General features: G+C 39.3%; 1 long non-coding RNA gene across 1 annotated transcript; it reads left to right on the top strand.

The window, feature by feature from the left end:
* The first annotated feature begins 1,698 nt into the window (after window positions 1-1,698).
* On the top strand, window positions 1,699-3,116 carry LOC142503349 (uncharacterized). Its single transcript, XR_012803964.1, has 3 exons — window positions 1,699-1,845; window positions 2,137-2,660; window positions 2,756-3,116. It is a non-coding gene; the product is annotated as an uncharacterized LOC142503349 (long non-coding RNA).
* Window positions 3,117-6,760: the final 3,644 nt, after the last annotated feature.

Genomic DNA, 6,760 nt, shown 5'->3' with positions numbered 1-6,760 from the left:
TTAAGCCCCCTAATTAGAATAATATCCACCCAGTGGGCGGGTGTTAAGGTGCCCCTCAGGTGAGGTGGCAAGGAGAGATTGGGTGCAGGTAATTGTTCTCCAATGGCCTACACTCAATAGTAAGGTATAGACTGGAGATTGCATATAAACCAGTGTCCAGCCTATACTCTGTGTTATTTGTGTCTTTTCGTGATGTCTACATCTGAACCTGTATTGTGGAAGGAATTGCCAATCCTGTATCCTGATTGCTTTCTTGTCCAAACCCCTAAGTAAGTGTATATTTTGGCTGTTATTTGTATATCTTGTGTGTTCACCTTCATTAAGGAATAAACTATATTTTATCATATCTAAGTCGTGTTCAGTTCAACCCAGGTATTTTGGTGTATAATATAACCAAGTTACCGTGACATGGAGCAGGTTAGCTGGGGTTTTCCGGACGAGCATCGGCGTTAATGGGTGCTGGAACAGGTAAAATGGGGTTTTCTGGACGAGCATCGGGGCACTTACATGTATGGGGCCCGTCCAAACAGGTTTTGTGAAGTTGATTTTGGCCCTTTTTTCTTCACATCATAAGGACTAGGGTTCTTTGCGTTTGGAGTCTTCAGAACATTTTCTTACTTCTCCTTTGACTTTGGCTTGGAAACAGCTTCCGCCTTTCGCTTTCTCGTGGTAGGCACGGCAGATGAAAGCAGTTTCCTGCGTCCGTAGAATTGGGCTAGATCCATGGAAGCAGATGGAAGAATGCACAATGCAGTTATCTGGACAAGAGCAAGCTCAGATGGAGATCAGTGTGTGGGATGCTATGCAATTTGTGTCCCCTGTTCTGCACTGAGCTCCCATTTGAATTTTTTGTTGGGCGTGGGCACAAGCTTCAGGTGTTAAAAGTGGGCATACAGTGCTTAACCTGTCGAGCAAGGTCCATCTCATTGTATAAATATACCATTACTTACATTGATTCAATGCACATTCGAATACACATCGAATACACATTCCTCTGTGCTTGATTTATTTTCTAAAGCAGCGATGCAGAGGAAATTTGATTAAAGGATCTCAGCATGAGAAAACAGAACATGTACAAGAAAGGTGTGTAGAACGCCAGTGCATCAGAAAAACAAGTCCTTATATATTTGAACAGCTGCAGTTGAAAAACTCCCAATAAACTGTATAATGCAATAAAGTTACCCTATTAGGGTTAGAGGGACTAGTAGCCTCCTCCTAGTTCTCTTGGCAGTGCACTGCCTTTTTTCCTACCTGTTCATGTAGAAGAAAGGACACAGAATTTTACAGCTCCAACGCTGGTTACGTACTTCAGGCCTCATTTTAGCAAAAAGCACTATCGTTTATTATACCCATGGTATTGCAAAAGGTGTAAAGCGGAGTCCAATATTCACAACAGAGTAAAAAATTTGTTTTCATTACTGTATGTAATTACTGTATTACTTGTATAAGCTTATTTATAGAAGACAATATAAAATGTATTTTTGGGCTCTAGATGCTTCTAAAATAATGTACTGTAGTGTACTGTATTACTCTAAAAACGTCTTGCCTTTCAAAATGCATTTGTGTTTACTTTTTTCTTTTGCAATTGTAGAATACTGTATACAGTACTGTACAGTACGGCATGTATTTGTGATGACTTACTTTTGGGCCTATTCTAACAAATTGTTCTCTTTTCCTTTATACTGTAGGATGACAAAACGTCTGGTGGATGAAATCAGCGAGGCAAATGATGAGCAATGTGCAGCAAGAGTCAAGAATGCTCTAGAAAACAGTCATAATGTCATCATCTGAGACAAGCATCAGGCACATGAGATGCCAATTGGGATGGAAATATGGACATGTAAGGTAAGTGTCTTACAGTAACAAAGTACAGTACTGTACTGTATATTGCATATACAGTAGTACTAAATAAAGTACAGTATACAGTAGTAATAACCCCTGCAAATACATTATAGTACAGTATAGTAATATAGTTCAGTATATTGCAATAGTACTGTACTGTATGCAGAGTGCTGTGCCCTACAGTAGTTACAGTAGGCCAGTACAGGTAAAGTGTTGTACAGTACACTACTGTACTATACAGTAGGTAAAAGTGTGGTTTTACAGTACCTGTAAAATTCTTCCTTCTCATTACAGAGCGTATCCAATGATAACGGATGCCAACAAGGTGAAGAGAGTGGAGCAAGCACAGGCATGGATCGAAAGTGGCGAGACTTTTCAGGATGTCATCTTTTCTAACGAGACAATGTTAGCCCTTGAGAGATTTGCCCTTTTGCATTCCACAAAAAAATGATGCCTATCTCTGAAGCCGCAGCCCAAGCACCCACTGAAGATGTATGTGTGGGGTACGATCTCTAGACATGGACTAAGATGCATAATCATCTTTGAGGGTAAAATAATGCACAAAGTCACATGCTGTAGCCTTATGCACTGCACAACTGTAGTGTATTTTGTACCCTAATGTTAAAAAAATGTTCTACTGATCCAGGAATCGTGGATAAAGTATTTTTCCAAGAAGTAATAGTCCCCCAGATTGTTGAATACATTAGGCATGATTTCCCATCTGGTCACCATTTCTTCCAGGACAATGACCCTAAACATGCTGCCTGTACTTCCTATATTCTTGCGAGCGTTGTCAACTGGGTTAAGACACCACAGGAGTAAGTGCTCCAGTGTACATTAACTGTTTCTCATTGTTTTAAACTCTTTTTATCTGTTCAACTAATTTGCCATTTTTTCCCCCCTCCCTTTCCAGATCACTAGATTTGATCCCCATCGAACTGGTGTGGCATGAGCTGAAGGATTTTATACAAAAGGTTGTTAAACCGTCCAAAAAGTAGGAATTAACACAAGGAATAATTAGATTCTGGAGCGACATACTCACAGTAGACAAATGCATACAACTATATAAATATATTGCCAGTGTTGCCCGTTCTTTTACAGCGTAAAGGGAGTGCTACCGGAATGTAATAAGGTACTGTACTGTAGAGAGGTCTGTGCTTACTGTACTCTCCACTTAATATATATATATATATATATATATATTATACATTTGTATTAGACGTGTGTACTGTCTTACCTATTATAGTTATATACAGTGTACTGTATATAGTATTTGAAAGGGTGTGGCAGAATCTACATTTTGTCATAAAGATTCTGCTTGAACTTTTCCCTGAAATAAATGATATATGTAAGCAAAAAAATGACCTCCTGCTTCTGCTAGTTTTTTTCAGTAAAAGTAGAACTGTTTTGCTGGTCGCATGCCAGTACTGTGTTTTATCAGAATCGGCTTAACCGCAAGTTTTGTTTACAGAAACCAAGGCTAAATGGAAATTCCCAAGAAAAGCTGTTATTTAGTAATATGCTAATATTGTTACACCTCTAATTACGCCTCTAATTACACCTCCAATTAACACCTTATTTTTCTGTATAAATAGTATTGCTTTTCATTAATAAAGCTGAGACGAGGAATCAGAATTACCCTGTGGGCGTCAGTTTCTTCGTGTCCCGAGTACTCGTACATCAGATCGAGATCCAACAGCCCAGGGCGTGGTTAAGTCTCCCCGGGTAGAGCCGCACTGTTTCCAGTCACGGCCGGCTGACCTGAGGTCCCCGGCCCGTATTAACTAGCAAGAACCTCACAGTACTGTATGGTTATACTGATATGGTTAAATGAACAGTATGCAAAGCAGACCAAGCCTAGCAAAAGGTGAAGGTTTGCAATAGTACAGGTACAGTATACTGTAACGTCCCCACCCCAAAAATACAAATTAGAGTACTGTATGCCACCTCTTATAGAAATAAAAAGTGATTTTAAGAATGTATAAATTGATAAAATATTAAAAACAGGCATTACACAATGTTTTCTTCAAATTACTAATTTATTAAGCACTTGTCTAGAAGAAAAGAGAAAAAAAAAAGAAAATGCTTCTGCCTTTTTTTTCTTTTTCTTCAGTCTTGACATTCACACTGGTAGTGAAGGCATTTTGGCCAAATCCCCATCAAGGACTTATCACACGTGCTCATGCCTGTTAAACCACTCAGAGAACAATAATGAATCGGCATGGGGAGGTGGCGATAAGCAGTTATAAGCAGTTGAATGCATTTTGCTTTGTCGGGGGGGGGGGGGGGGGGGGGAGGAAGGTGCAACTCACTTTGCCAGACCTGGTGTGTGCAAGATTATACTGCATACTATACCGTAGTTCAAAGAAATCATTTGAACAGTTTTACAATCCAAGTTCTCACAACAGTACAATCAAAATGACACTGTCACTTAAATTTTTTATCCTCGTTGGATTTTTAAATCAGATTCACAATGCACAAGCAACGTTTAAAAAAAAGCGATATTAGTGTTCCATCAAACTTGCTCCTTATTTCTTACCGCTTGATGTCAAAGTTTCTTTTCTGGGGGAAAAAAATGATGCTATTTCCGGTATTGCGCATGCGTCAAATCGCGTCATTGGGAATTAAAGCAGCAGTTCAAGCCATATCCTACATGTGTGGTTTATTTTTCAAATTAAATCAGTTCTGTATGATGAGAACAAATTTCTGATAGGCTCTGGCTCTTTAGCCCCACTCTCTCCCTAGCAGTCCACTAATTGTATCTACTGTAGTAACTGCTCAGTCAATCATATTGCAGGACTACATTTTCATAATGCTGTGCAAGAATTGAATTAAATAACCCTGAGCAAAGCGATTGATTACAGGAGAATGGACCAATCTGCAGCTTACTGTAGCTAATCACTTGTCTGTGTGCATATTGTATTGATGCACATACTGTATTGTTTTTAAAAATATATATGTTTTTTTAAACGGCAGCTTGAACTGCAGCTTTAAACTTAATACTGTACTTTACATTATATTTACCTTCATTATAAACTTTGCCAAACGGGTGGAGATGACCCACTGTCACTCCTGTAGTATGCATTCTAGTTGACAGGTGACAGCTGGCCTGCTACACCTGTAGTTTACAGCTGATGAAGCTGGTAATCATGTTGGTACACATAAGCATGCTGGTACGTGTAATCTGGTTGGGAATCAGGCTCAGGCTGGAAAATTTGCGGGTATTCCGGAGAGGGACAGGTAGCAAGGATTGCCGTTCACCAGGTTTTCACTGGTGGTCGGACCATTATTGGAAGCGTGTGCCGGTGCTGGTGCCGGAGCTGGCACATTGCTGGATTCGGATAGATGAATCTTATATGGATTAAACCTGACCTTTTCTCCTTTTGCAGTTGCCATGATCAAATGTAAAGTAAAAATCTGAGATCACACACCAATACCCTCCTCTATCTCCGGGAGTAGGGGCAATGCAAAAAAAAACAATGATAGTTAGTTAAGGTTTGTCTTACCGAACACTTCCACCCACGAATGTCAGGAAAGAATTTGTAAAAATCATAGTTCGAAATGAAATATTCATATAGTTCTGATGAAGTTGCCATCTTATCTGTTGCAGCATTAATTGCAGAACATATTAAAAATGCATAACTACAGTCAGGTTTTTTATACGTGTACGGTGTACACATGGTGTCCAGTCCAGTCAGCAATTATGCAGGGTTAAAAATGTAGAAAAAAGACCACAGCTTTGTGTTTTAGAGGTTTTTATTATGAAACGCCTAAATTTGATAACGTCTTCAAGGACCAAAGTCGATTCCCAGTGGACCACTGTGGTACTGTAGACTTGGTTTTTATCTGTTTTTTAAACACCTGCAAATTGACACAGTAGCACAGTACTTACAGAACACATTACAATTCATTCATTTCTACCACCTTGCGGATACCCGAAAGAAAAGAATTGCACCCAAAGAAATCAGAATCTAGGTAATTCAAGAAAATCAACCATGGTAAACACAGGTGTGACTGGTGTGATTGGCGGCATTCACGGCAGAATAACGCGTGACTCCCGCGTGGAACACAGCAGAGTTCACGAAAACGGGAAATGTTCGGATAACGGCCGCTGCATCTGTATGAGGTGTGTGCTTTTCTGCCTTTTTATCTCTCTATAGTTTACTTGTGGAACGCCTGGGTTGCTTCCAGTTGAAGATAGCAGCACCCTCAAGATTGGACTTTTACATCTCTATGGTTTTTATTCATTCATATTTCTATGTGTATTTAATGTGGAATTGATTTTGTTTGTACATATTTTTAAGGTTATTGAGCACCCCCAGCTGAAGCTTGTTTTCTATTTTTTATAGAGAACCTAATGTCAATATTAAATTAATTTTAATTATACCATTATAAACTATTTATCAACTATTTCAAATATTTATTCTTGAAAATCGGGAAGACCTGGAAATTAGATCAGGCAAAAGCCAGACCAGGACTTGAATACTTTTTAATGGACCTCTTTCGGGTTCTTATGCCTGAAGCTGAATTTAAATAAATGTTAATGGTTCGGTCTCACCGCACCATGAAGCCTAAAGTTGCATTTCAAGAGACACCCAGAGATATATTGGTGCAAATGCATTATTTCAAAAGAAAATATAGTAAATGCATCTTGCACGGCCCGGAGCTGTCTGAAAGTTCCACTAAACTTCAAATTTTCCAGACTTATCACCTCTTACACTGAAAAATAGGAGAAGCCATAAAACCATCAAAGCAATTTTAAGTGAGAATAAAATCCCATATAAATGGGGGGGGGGGTTCCCCTTCAGACTCAAGAAAAATAGAGTTCTTTCAGCTATTAAGACAATGGAGTAGCAAATCCTGCTAGACCAGTAGGACCGGATACCAACTGAAGGCGACCAGAAGCTCCCTCCCCCCC

This window comes from Ascaphus truei, chromosome 10 (genome assembly GCF_040206685.1).
Source record: "Ascaphus truei isolate aAscTru1 chromosome 10, aAscTru1.hap1, whole genome shotgun sequence".
NCBI classification, from domain to species: domain Eukaryota; kingdom Metazoa; phylum Chordata; class Amphibia; order Anura; family Ascaphidae; genus Ascaphus; species Ascaphus truei.
Note: the sequence above shows the minus strand (reverse complement) of the source record. Positions and strands in the feature narration are given on the sequence as shown.